Source organism: Scyliorhinus canicula, chromosome 19 (assembly GCF_902713615.1).
Source record: "Scyliorhinus canicula chromosome 19, sScyCan1.1, whole genome shotgun sequence".
Taxonomy (NCBI): domain Eukaryota; kingdom Metazoa; phylum Chordata; class Chondrichthyes; order Carcharhiniformes; family Scyliorhinidae; genus Scyliorhinus; species Scyliorhinus canicula.
The window spans coordinates 87219699-87232258 of record NC_052164.1 but is presented as its reverse complement, the minus strand read 5'-3'; the positions used below and the strand labels follow the sequence as shown (position 1 = coordinate 87232258).

The 12560-nt window shown below is 45.4% G+C and overlaps 1 long non-coding RNA gene across 1 annotated transcript; it reads right to left on the bottom strand.

The window, feature by feature from the left end:
- Positions 1-10352: 10352 nt before the first annotated feature.
- On the bottom strand, positions 10353-12262 carry LOC119954564. Its single transcript, XR_005458261.1, has 2 exons — positions 12105-12262; positions 10353-10545 (listed from the first exon to the last, which is right to left on the bottom strand). It is a non-coding gene; the product is annotated as an uncharacterized LOC119954564 (long non-coding RNA).
- Positions 12263-12560: the final 298 nt, after the last annotated feature.

Genomic DNA, 12560 nt, shown 5'->3' with positions numbered 1-12560 from the left:
TATATATAACCAAGGACAATCTGACTCTAGAAAATGCCATCTAAATAAAAGACAGTCTGAAACACCGATCCATTTTAGATGGCGAAAGCATGCCATGGTACAGAACAACCTTAAGTGTCCAGCTAATGAAACAACAAAAGGGCAGAGAGTGACTTCCTACCAAGAAAGGCAATATCCAAACAGATCTCCAGAGATTGGATGACCATGTCAGTGCTGTGGAGTCAGATGACCTCACAAGTGAGAGTAATGTCCAGCAATCTCAGTGCAGTGCTTCAACTGCAACTACCTGCGACACCTCAAAAAGCTGTGCAAAGCTAAGACAACCAGACAGTCAGAGGATCCCAATATAATCCATGTGATTGAGATACCACAGCAGGAAGAGACCCAACCATATCTTAAAAGTTTGCACTTGGGGGCAATTTTCCATTTGACTTAAAAGCAGGCCAGAGACCATGCCATGTAAAGTTAACACCAACAATTCTATGTCGGTGTATATGGTGGGCACGATCGAACGGCCATGTTGCACTCGAAAAGCAGTGCGCTGTGGCGCAGCATGGTCGATAAAAGCCATGAGACCCCACTCCTAGGATCTAGAACATAGAACAGTACATCACAGAACAGGCCCTTCGGCCCACAATGTTGTGCCGAGCAATGATCACCCTACTCAAACCCACGTATCCACCCTATACCCGTAACCCAACAACCCCCCCCTTAACCTTACTTTTTAGGACACTACGGGCAATTTAGCATGGCCAATTCACCTAACCTGCACATCTTTGGACTGTGGGAGGAAACCGGAGCACCCGGAGGAAACCCACGCACACACGGGGAGGACGTGCAGACTCCACACAGACAGTGACCCAGCCAGGAATCGAACCTGGGACCCTGGAGCTGTGAAGCATTTATGCTAACCACCATGCTACCGTGCTGAACTGCTGATCTAGCCAGTTCACAAACACCTCACAAGATCTAACGCAATCACCCGAGACGTTGCGATGTAAATCTCGTCCGTTGAGGTTGGGATCACTTTTAGACAAATCTGCATAATGGAGTGAGACAGCTAGTCTCACTTTAATGTGCAGTTTCCCTCGGCACCTCTTCCCTTGAAGACCTCAGGTGAGTGTCATTCATTACTGGTCTCCATAAAAAGGGACCAGGCAGAATGGCACTCGTGGAGGTCTCCCAAGAGTATTGGAGACCCCCAGGTTCATACCTTTTGGGCAGGGTGGTACCCTGGCATTTCTGGTGCCACCCTTGCACTGCCAGCCTGGCATTGCCACTTCCAGCCAGCAGGGGCACTGCCAAGGTGCCAAGCTGGAATTTTTTGTGTGGTGGCGATCAGGCCGAGGGTCCCCTAATCAGGTATGGGGAAGCCGGGGACCCAGGGACCTGGCAAGCAGAACTCCACTGGAGCCCCCTATCTAACCAAGGTGTCATTTTATAGCGTGTTTCTCAGCGCTGCGAGCACCGTGAAATACCCGGCTGAACATGCTCGCTATGGGACTTTGTTCTGACTGAGTTAAATCCCGCCTGTTATTGTGTTAAAGAGCCATCAAACTTTTGAATGGACCTACCTCGTATTAAGTTGATCTTTTGTCTGCACCCTAGTTATGACTGTAACATTACATTCTGTAGTCTGTCCTTCCTTCCCTATGTACGATATGCATTGTCTGTGTATTATGCAAGAAACAATACTTTTCACTGTATACTAATACATGTGACAATAATAAATCAAATCAAATCAAAGCCCATTCACTTAATTGGCTGTATGTAATAATATATTAGAATGGCAATCTACTTCTAATCTTTGTACACTACATTATACAATTCTTATTAATTGCTTCTGTCCTTGTGTTGGGACTGAAAGACTGGATAAGAAATAGCAAAATTTGTTGTACCAAATTTTGTTCAACTGCTGATGGTATAAATTATGCCAGACATAAATTTACTTGAAATACTTTGTTTTGTCTCCTTCCTCCTCCCCATTAAACTTTGGCCCAAATACTAAGGAGAAAGAAAATAGGCACTAGTAGTATCGAATAAAATGTTTAACGATCTTCAGATTGCTTCACGTAGGATGGCAGGTCATGAATAACACTCACAATTTTCAATGGGATAAACTGTTAATCTCAGCAGTGCCTCCTGTGATATACTGAATAGAGTTTAAGGGCTTTCTTAGGTAGTAATATGTGACCAATGGAAAATCAGATGGGTGATCATCTTGGACGACACTTGGGCATTTTATACTGGTTAGTTTGAGTGTCACTCCGTTAGTTAATCGGACATATGCTGGGGACTTTGCACAATATATTTCTCTTGGGTGGGTCCAGTTTTTCAACCTGCTCTTGTAGGTGAGCCCTTTCTCCCTGTGACTCATTGCAATGATTAACCTCTGCCTTCAGTTGGAATAGCTTGATTTCCCCCTTTAGATGCCTGGATAGACTTAACATCTATTCTCAAGCTATTGTGCATAAAGCTAAACCACTTTCTATATTTTAACCCACATGTAGAACTGAAATCAAGGCTGGGACTCAGAAACCTTGGATCTTACTTACACAACACAAATATTTTTACAGTTTTGCAATAATCTCAAAAGCAGTTTGTGTGGGATGGCTTAAAACAGCTATGTTCAGCCCAAATGAATGCTTCCCTCTATCAGTTGGTATTGCCTAATTTAACATTCAATAACCTCCATGTGGTTTGAATTCTATGGGAGGGATTCTCTGTCCCGCTGCATCCGTTCTCTAGTGTGACGCTCCCCCACTGGCAGTGAGTTCCTCTGTCCCACCCGCCGGCCAATGGGGTTCCCCACTGTGGGCACCCCCACGCGTCGGGAAATAATCAAGCGTGAGTGCGTTGCCGGCGGAACGAAGGATTCCGCTGACGGAGAATCCAGTCCAAGATATTTCAAAATGGCTTCTAATATTTTGCGTTAGTGGCCTAGTACAAAGTGCAGAAGAACTGATAAAAATTAGAATTTAAATTAGGCAACATCTTTACAACACTGCAAAGAAAAACCTCAATCCACCGATTTGAGATAGCATTGTTTACAATGAATAAACTGTGAACAGAGAGTCATTTGCCAATATTTTTAGTTTCACTAATTGAATGGGATCTGACCTCATTCACAAATTAATTGCCATTACTTGACCACAAAACTCTGCAGACTTCCTGCATTTAGCACTAATGGTGGTGGGCCAATGATGTTTTTCTTTCAGTAGGGTCAATTTTCCCATTATCAAGACAAACAACTGTACACTGGAAAGTTATGAGAGAAATAATTCTGCAAAACGTAAGAACAGTAGATTGGTAAGAGTATAAAGGCGCAATTCTTTTATTTTAGAACTGTTGCTTCATAATGTGTAATGCCAACCATTCTGCTATGGGCTATTGGAAGAAAGAAAATGGGAAAGTCACTTTTAGACTATTGTCAATACTTTTCCTCCAATGTTCCTGGTCTCCCAGGAGAGGTCCCTCACTCAGGACCCCTTCATAATCGCCTGATACTGCAGATTTCAGTAGAGTGGAGAAGTCCTCCATTTTCACTGGGAAATTCATGGGATCAATTGCAAAGCTGATTATGCGCTCTGCCTAAATTTTCTCGACATTCAGTGTAATGTTACCCTGGCTAATTCTCCTATACTTAACACTATTGCTCAGTATGGACGGAATCTTCCGATATTTTTTCAGTGTTGATTTCAGCGAGAAAACTGACATGTAGCTCTCCAGCCGAGTTTTCTAACCAGACTCTGCAGCACTCTGTGCATACATAATCTGGGGGCGTGGTTTCTGCTGTCACACTTGCAGGGTGGGGCCCAATAGACCCTGGATCCACAGAGATCGGGGCACCATCTTTAAGGGGTGCCCCAATCTGTTTTGAAAGGAAACTCCTCCCTCCCCTGCCCATGGACTGTAAGACCCCCCCCCCCCCCCCCCACTCACAAACATAGAGATAACCACTCCCATTTAAGCAGAGGGGCAATCACCTCCCCTCCACACAAAAGGAGAACCCCACCAACAGAGCTTCCTAGAGAATTTGCCCCTGGCACAACCCTACCAGGTTGGCAATGTCAGGGAGCAGTGCCAGGATGCCAGGGGTAGGGCCAGGACACTGTTCGGGCAGGTCTCTCCTACCCCCCTCCCACCCAGGTAATTACTTACCTCTAACACCCCGGCAGGTTCCCTCGACTAATTCCGTTTTGCAATAGCTGTTGTAAAATTTGCAGACGTGACATCACATCGGCGAGAGGGGAATTCTTTACCGGGATAACATTTGGTGGGAAAGCCCTTGAAATGCATTTAAATTTATTTAAATGAGGTTCTTGTCCTTTCTGGCTGGGACCCTCATGACGTTACCAGTGAGGGGCCGTGAAAAACGGAAAACGGGAGAATTTTGTTTTCCGATTCTCGCAAGAATTTGCGTCCTCTTCGCCGATTCTGCTCACAATGAACACAGGCGCACAATCAGCCTCTATGTTTGTAAATGGTTACTGAAAGCAAATGATTATTATGTCGGAATGTATGTCTGATCGTAAATGTCTGACTAAAACCTTTGTGCTAAGATCTCTAACACCACAGTATGTTGTCATTTTCATTGTTTGTAAATACATATAAAAGAAAATGTGAGGGTTTCCTGTATAATTAAATTTCCTGTAAATTGAAATCACATACACCATTTTGAAATATTAATTTCCACAGCTGACATGCTTTTACTGTCAAATTAAATTTGTTTGTGTTTATACAATTGAGTTAAGTCAGATGCGCTGTCACTTCAGTAAACAGCACAAGTGATAATGTCATGCTTGTATTTAGTCAGTTAGATTTAATTTGTGCTATTGAATTTCTTAAGTTAGTTGAAATTAATACGACGAACAAAATGGGAGCAGATTACGATGAGATTTCTCCAATACGTCTGCAGGGGAAACAAGTCGGGTGCAGTTGAGGAATTTGGGTCAGCTGCAGTAAGTTGGTGCTAACTATCAGATGATTGCTCCCAGTGGATTGTTTTCTGTCACTTGTTTCCTCTCCTTCGTACAGAATTTAAATACTTACATCGATACATAGAATTTACAGTGCAGAAGGAGGCCATTCGGTCCATCGAGTCTGCACTGGGCCTTGGAAAGAGCACCCTACCCAAGCCCACACCTCAACCCTCTCCCCGTTACCCAGTAACCTCATCCCACATTTTTGGACACTAACGGCAATTTAGCATGGCCAATCCACCTAACCTGCACATCTTTGGACTGTGGGAGGAAATCGGAGCACCCGAAGGAAACCCATGCACACACGGGAAGAACGTGCAGACTCCGTACAGACAGTGACCCAGGCCGGGAATCAAACCTGGGACCCTGGTGCTGTGAAGTAACTGTGCTAACCACTGTGCTACTGTGCTGCCCAATATATATTTGTATATATAATTAATAGAATAAATCAAGTCCTGGTTTTTCACTTCTTAGTTAGAATTGTACTTTCATCATGTGGAAAACCTGATTAATTCTAACAATACGGTAAACATCTCTCACCATTACTTTAAGCTATACTTAATGCCTTAAATGCATCTTGGCCACATTGTATGGTTTCATGTCTAATCATCACTGTGTGAATTATACAGAGAACATTCTGAAGAATATGTATAGCTTCAAATGTGTCAGAAGATAAGCAGTAATGATTTGGGTTATTTTGTCACAATGTAGGGCATCTCTAGCTAAAATGCCGAAAATGTATTAGTGCATTCTTTCATAAACAAGTGGCTCCTGTGTTAATTACAAAAGGTGATATTTAAGGATTTTACAGCCTTAAAATGAATCATAGTGTTCCACAATTTTATTTCCTCCATCACGATTTGCCAATTTAACAGAAAAAAAAAATCAATTTATTGGTTTAGGACTGGATAGCGGACTGGATTCTCTGGCCTCCCAGCTGCGTCTTTCCTGGAGGGGGGAGGCAGCACGCCGTTCGCTGGTGAGGGGATTTTCTACTCCAGCCACTGTCACTGGGAATTCCCATTGAAGCCATTCCGCACTGCCAATAAACCTGCAGCTGAGGGTGCGCAGCCAATGGGACCAGAGAGTCCTATCAATGGTACCGATAAAACATTGTGCATGACACAATCAAGACTCCCGTTGTTAAAAATCACACGCCCTTTAGCTCCATTGAAAGAGACCTGCTAGTATGTTCAAATCCGAAGCGTTCCTCACTTCTTAAGAAGATTTATTTTGGACTTGAAATGTTGGGGGCGATTCTCTGAGCCCCGCTCCCGGGCTGGAGAATCGGCGCAACCGCGCCACGACGCCCCGATTGTCCGAGGTGCCGAGAATCGGTGCCATTTGCGCCGGCGCATTTGGCACGGCGCCGGCCGCGGGATGCTGGAATTGCCGGGGCTTGATTCTCCGGCCTGGATGGGCCAAGCGGCCGCACAGATACAACAGAGTCCCGCCGGCACCGTTCACCCCTGGTCGCTGCCGGCAGGAACTCTGCGGGAACGGTCGGGGATGGCCTGTGGGGGGAGGGGTCTCCTTCACCGGGGAGGGGCCTCCGATGGGGTCTGACCTGCGATCGGGGCCCACCAATCGGCAGGCCGGCTTCTTCCCCCCCCCGGGCCTACTTTATGGCGCGGCTGGCCCCAAACACCGACGCCATGTTGGTCGGGGCCGGCGCGCTAAAGAAGTCCCCCGTGCATGCGCAGGTTGGCGCGGCGCCCATTTGGTGCCGCGAAAGGAGGCTGGAGTGGTGTGAACCGCTCCAGCGCTGTGGGGCCAGAATCGGTCGTGCCAGGGCCCGGTTCACGCCGTCACTGAAGATTGGTGTGGATTTTAAAAAATAAATTTAGAGTACTCAATTATTTTTTCGAATTAAAGGGCAATTTAGTGTGACCAATCCACCTAACCTGCACATCTTTAGGTTGTGGGGGTTAAACCCACGCAGACACAGGGAGAATGTGCAAACTCCACATAAACAGTGATCCAGGGTTAGGATCGAACCAGGATCCTCAGCGCCTTAGGCAGCAGCGCTAACCACCGCACCACCGTGCCGCCCGAAGATTGGTGTGGATGACAAACAACTGCCAAAGGTTGTTGAAAACTCTATTATTGAAAAAACTTGGATTAGCAGGACTTGAACTGTTTGGTTGGGATATTGTCATAGATGTTCTTCTTCATCTTGAAGTCTCTGCTCGAAGTCAGATCCTTAGCTATTATTTGCTGAAGCACAGCAAAGTACCTTGATTACTTTTACTACTGATAGGATGAGTAGGTGGGAGCCAAGTCTATCTCAGCCAGATTGGAGATTGAATCCTATGCTATTTATGTCAATCTGACCCAAACGCAAGTCGACTAGCCAAATGATATTCAAGTGTTTTAACAATTGATTCCTGGCTTTGGTTGAGGACTTTTAAAATTCCTCTTCTTTTCTTACATCGAGCCCAGCTGTCATGTGGTATGACACCAACTCTGAACACGTGCTGATCACCATGCTTTTGGAAATGGACTGCTCTGGCATCTTTAGAGCATAGAAGCTTTTTAGACTAGTTCTGGGTTAGAACTGAAGTGTTTGTTTACCCTGCTGGTTCCTTTGACTGTACATTCTGGGAACATTCACAACGGACCTCCACAAGACCTTGCGGAGTCATCAGCCACACACTTGAGGTGCTTTCTAATACCATTCTGCATCCAGTGCTGCAAGGAAATTGTTTCCATAGAATTCCTACATTGCTGAAGGATGTCATTTGGCCCAGTGAATCTGCACTGACCCTTTGAAAGAGCACCATACTTAGGCCCACTTCCCCCACCCTATTCCTGTAGCCCCACCTAACCTGCGTATCATTGGACACTAAGGGACAATTTAGCGTGGCCAAGCCACCTAACCTTCATATCTTTAGATTGTGCAATGAAACCCGGAGGAAACCCACGCAGACACAGGGAGAACGTGCAAGCTCCACGCAGTCACCCAAGGCTGGAATCGAATCTAGGTCCCTGGGACTGTGAGGCAGCAGTGCTACCCACTGTGCCACTATGCTTCCCTCTTTGTGGTCACTTCAGGTGCTTTCTGTCAGGTCAAAATGCTGCTCCTCTAATTTTCCAGCTTTTTAATTTCTGCTGTGAATTCTCTGAGGTTCTGGGTTTTTCCATTAACTTCCACAATGTCTGTCGTACAAAGAGGTTCTGAGTCTTGCATGGTGGAATATTAAAATAAAAGCAAAATACTTCAGATGTTGGATACCTGAAATAACAACAGAAGATGCTTCAAAAATGCAGTAAGTCTGGCAGGTTCTGTGAGAAACTGTAAGAAATGTTAACATTTTGAGTCCATATGACTCTTCTTCAGAGCTAAAGAGAGGGAGATAAATTGATACAGTTTAAGAGTGGATGGAGCAGTTGGAGCAAAATAGAACGCCAGGGATGGGTGTGAGCTACGGACAGATTTGACAAAGGTGTCATGGATGGGCACAAACCAAAGGGAGTGTTAATGGTAATGGTAACGTTAAAGTCATGGGTAGCATGGGTGCACAGTGGGTAGCTTCAGAGCTCTCCAGGGTCTCAGGTTCGATTCCCGACTTGGGTCATTGTCTGTGTGGAGTCTGCACGTGTGACAATAAAGATTATTATTATAAAGAAGGTACTGATGGTGACATAAGATAGCAGAGTGTGTTAATAGCAGCACAAGGATTAGCACTCTGTGAAAGCAAAACTCAAGAGCAAGTGACAGATGGTCCTGGAGGAACGAAGGGGGGGGGGGGGGGAACAAAACAAAACTGATTTTAAAAGGGGGGCCAAGATGAAGGAGAGAGTTCATGGTCTGAAGTTGTTGGACTCAATGTTCACACCTGAACTCTGTAAAGTACCTAATCAGATGATGAAGTGTGCATTGGCCTTTGCTAAAACATTGCAGTGGGCCAAGGACAAACATGTTGGCATGAGAGCAAGACGGTGAATTGAAATGGCATGCGACAGGAAGGTCAGGGCCATATTTGTGTTCTGAAAAGCGGTCACCCAGTCTGTTTAGTTCCCCCAATATAAAGGAGGCCATGTGGACCAAATTGACGGAGGTGCAAATGAAAAACTTGCTTGAAGCATTGAACATTTTCTGTTTATTGATAACATGTAACACATAACACATGGGCACATAACACATGTACAGCATGTTGGCACAGTGGTTAGCACTGTTGCTTCACAGTACCAGGGTCCCAGGTTCGATTCCCAGTTTGGATCGCTGTCTGTGCGGAGTCTGCACTTTCCTCCGTGGGTTTCCTCCGGGTGCTCCGGTTTCCTCCCACAAGTCCCAAAAGATGTGCTGTTAGGTAAATTGGACATTCTGAATTCTCCCTCAGTGTACCCAAACAGGCGCCGGAATGTGGCGAATAGGGGTTTTTCCACAGTAACTTCATTGTAATGTAATGTAAACCTTGTGACAATAAAAATTATTATTAATACAACACACTAACGTGTGGGCGGAATGGTGGCACAATGGTTAGCACTGCTACCTCACAGCTCCAGGGACCTGGATTCAATTCCGGCCTTGGGTGACTGTCTGTGTACAGTTTGCACTTTCTCTCTGTGTCGGCATGGGTTTCCTCCGGGTGCTTTAGTTTCCTCCCACTGTCCAAAGATGTGCAGGTTAGGTGGATTGGCAATGTTAAATTATCCTTTAGTGTCCAAAAGGATGGGTGGGGTTACGGCGGTAGGGTGGAGGCCTGTGCCCCAAAATAAGATGCACTTTCCAAGGCCAGTGGGCCGAATGGACTCTACTGCACTGTAGGAATTCTATGATTCTATATACATAAATATGGAACATACAGCCCAAGCTAGTAGATAACCCCATGCTTGCTTCTACACAGGTCTCTGTCCAATCCACAACTGACCCTAATCTCGATCATGTGTCTCTTCACATCACACTATGAATGGCACTGCTTCCCAGTCCCACATTACACACATTCCTCTACTACAGCTGCCACTTTTGTGATATTATAAGCTGTAATAGTATCTTATCTTCACCTGCAGCTAATCTTTGCATGTGTAAGTTGAGTGAGTGAAACATTGGGTTAAATTCAGTATAGGTGTGTGATAATAAATAACCTTTATTTTTTAAACTCGCAAAAAGCCATGGGCCTCCCATCCATCTCAGATTCAGTTTGCGTTAGCATTTTCTCAGCCAGAAGTGAAAACATATTCGGAGATCCTGATATTATCAGTGCTGATTGGCAATGACAGGAAGTAGGATAGCCAAGGGAATTGTGCTACATTTAGCCAAAAAGTGCTGAGGAGATTGAAAGGAACAAAATGTTCTCATCTACTTGAATAATTAATTTTCTGCGATGCCAAAGCAATTGCAGTGGTTGGAATAAATGACCAGGTCGGTTTTTGCGGTAGGATGTTATTGCACCAAACAAATTATGAAAATGCAGGTCTTCCAGTTCTGTAATCTGTTTCTTGATTACTTCATTTCATTTCTGTCAAGCCAGCTGGATAGTTGCAGTCATAGGTTTCTTTCTGATAAGATAACTAATAACTGGACTGGTTGGCCATAAAGGGGACTGTTGATGTCATCATCCTGTCATAAAACAACAAGTATTTGTTTTAACAGAGGTACATTTGCAATTCTGTGTATTTTTGAATTTATTTAGCTTGTGATTTTTATAGAGTGAGCCTATGACCTTTACGAAATGTGCATATGATATCATAGTTCCTGTTCCCGCTAAAAAGCTTCAGAAACAAAGCGGAGTTCAATCTTAACAATCGCTTCCATTTTCTCAAACGGCTCATGCTAACACTGGAAGATAGTTAAGGCAGAGCTACAGGGACTGGAGAAGGTGTGTGCTGGGGCTTGAGGTGGGGACTCCTTATTAGGTTACCCATAACCCTGCGATCTTTATTCACCACATTCCCAGACCGTGGGGTCCTTTTCCCGCCTATCAGACTTTCCATGCTTCACACTGAGAATCAGTATCACACTACTATGGGCCTATCCCCATTCACTGATCCTTTCCGTGATTCACAAATTTGCATCACCTAATTGGCTAAAACAGTGCTTTTAATATCTCGAAAACCGTTCTTTTCTTCCCCAGAAAAATCTGAATTGTGCTGTTGGATGCAGTGCAATTATAAACTGCTTTTACATTGCACACAAGTTGAATTTTGGGAGAGTGGCTTTCATAAAATGGCTGCTTGCACATGAATCATTAAATCTATCACTTACCTTTGAAACGAAGTCAAAGATCCATTAAAACCTTGGCGTAATGTTCGCCAGCACTCTGTGTGGATAGAGCATCTGCGCTTCTTATAAATTGACAGTTCCTCTGGCTGTGCCACGCCGCAAAGTGCATATTGGCCAGGACCTTTTAACTTTTATGTATGTATGAACACTGACATATTGTCATTGTGGCCTTGTCAGTCCCAGCAAATGCACCACTTACTGGCCACAGACGGAGTGGTGCCAGTCAGGAAAAAAAGTAAAGAATAACTCTTCTAAGCCACAGGCTTTGAAAGCCCAAGGGCAGAATTGTCCTAAAAATGTGTCAATTTGGGCCTGAAAGCCAGTGTGATTCCCAACGGCCTCAGGGGCATGATCCGGATCGCAATGTTTAGGCACTCGAGAGAGAAAAAATTCCCCACTTAAAAGAGGCCACTCCTGACGTGCAAAGCATCTGATTCACCTGCTCTGGGGATCTCTTCAATGAAGGGGGCGCTGCATTTGAACTTGCACTCATTCATGCCAGGAGGATAGCAGCGGGGAAACTTGCTCCTGATTCACGAAGGAGTCCTCACCAATATGTTGGAGGAGAGATGGGCAACAGTATGCCCTCATGATGGCAGGAGACCCTCCAGCAAGGTAACAAATCCTGCCTCGGAGACAGTTGCAGCAATGGTCAGTGCCAGCAGCCTGACCAAGAGGACTGGGGTGCAGTGCCACAAGAAGATGAATGACCTATTCTGTTCTGCTAGGGTAAGTGCTCCTGTCTCCTCTCTGTATTCCACCTTGCCATCACCCTTTGTAATGTTATCTTGATCCTACATGGATCCAGCACTCAAATCTCCCATGAGCTTCCTCATATTCCTGGCACTCCCTTTAACACACAGCGCTCACACATACCAGGTTTATCAACATCTTACCTGCCAGATGGCCAGCTCGCATCATTCCCATTATGTGTTCCTGAAGGAGAAGCTTGCCCATAACTGCCTCAAGCGAGAAAAGGCGGGCGGTGGGATCGGACTCCTTTCGAGGAAAGAGCCCGGAGCTCACAGGTCAGGAGCAGGAGCGAGCCAGTGCTGAAAGCGAGGTGGGCCTGTGAGAGAAAAGTGTGGAGGCACTCAAGTGAGTTCTATGTATTCCAAACCCTTTCCCTGGCCATGTATGAATAACATCTTCCTTGCCCTGCAGGAATATCACCCGAACAGCCTGGCTGGTCCACCATCAGTGTTCCACCACCCTCCCTTGGCGTGATCTCGGAAGAGATGTCCGAAGAAGCGTCATGGCTTTCACCCACACGGTCCACCAGCGCAGAGAGGCAGACAACCTTAGCAGGCAGGCTTCTGCCTCACTATCTTGTGAATACTACACTGCTTCTA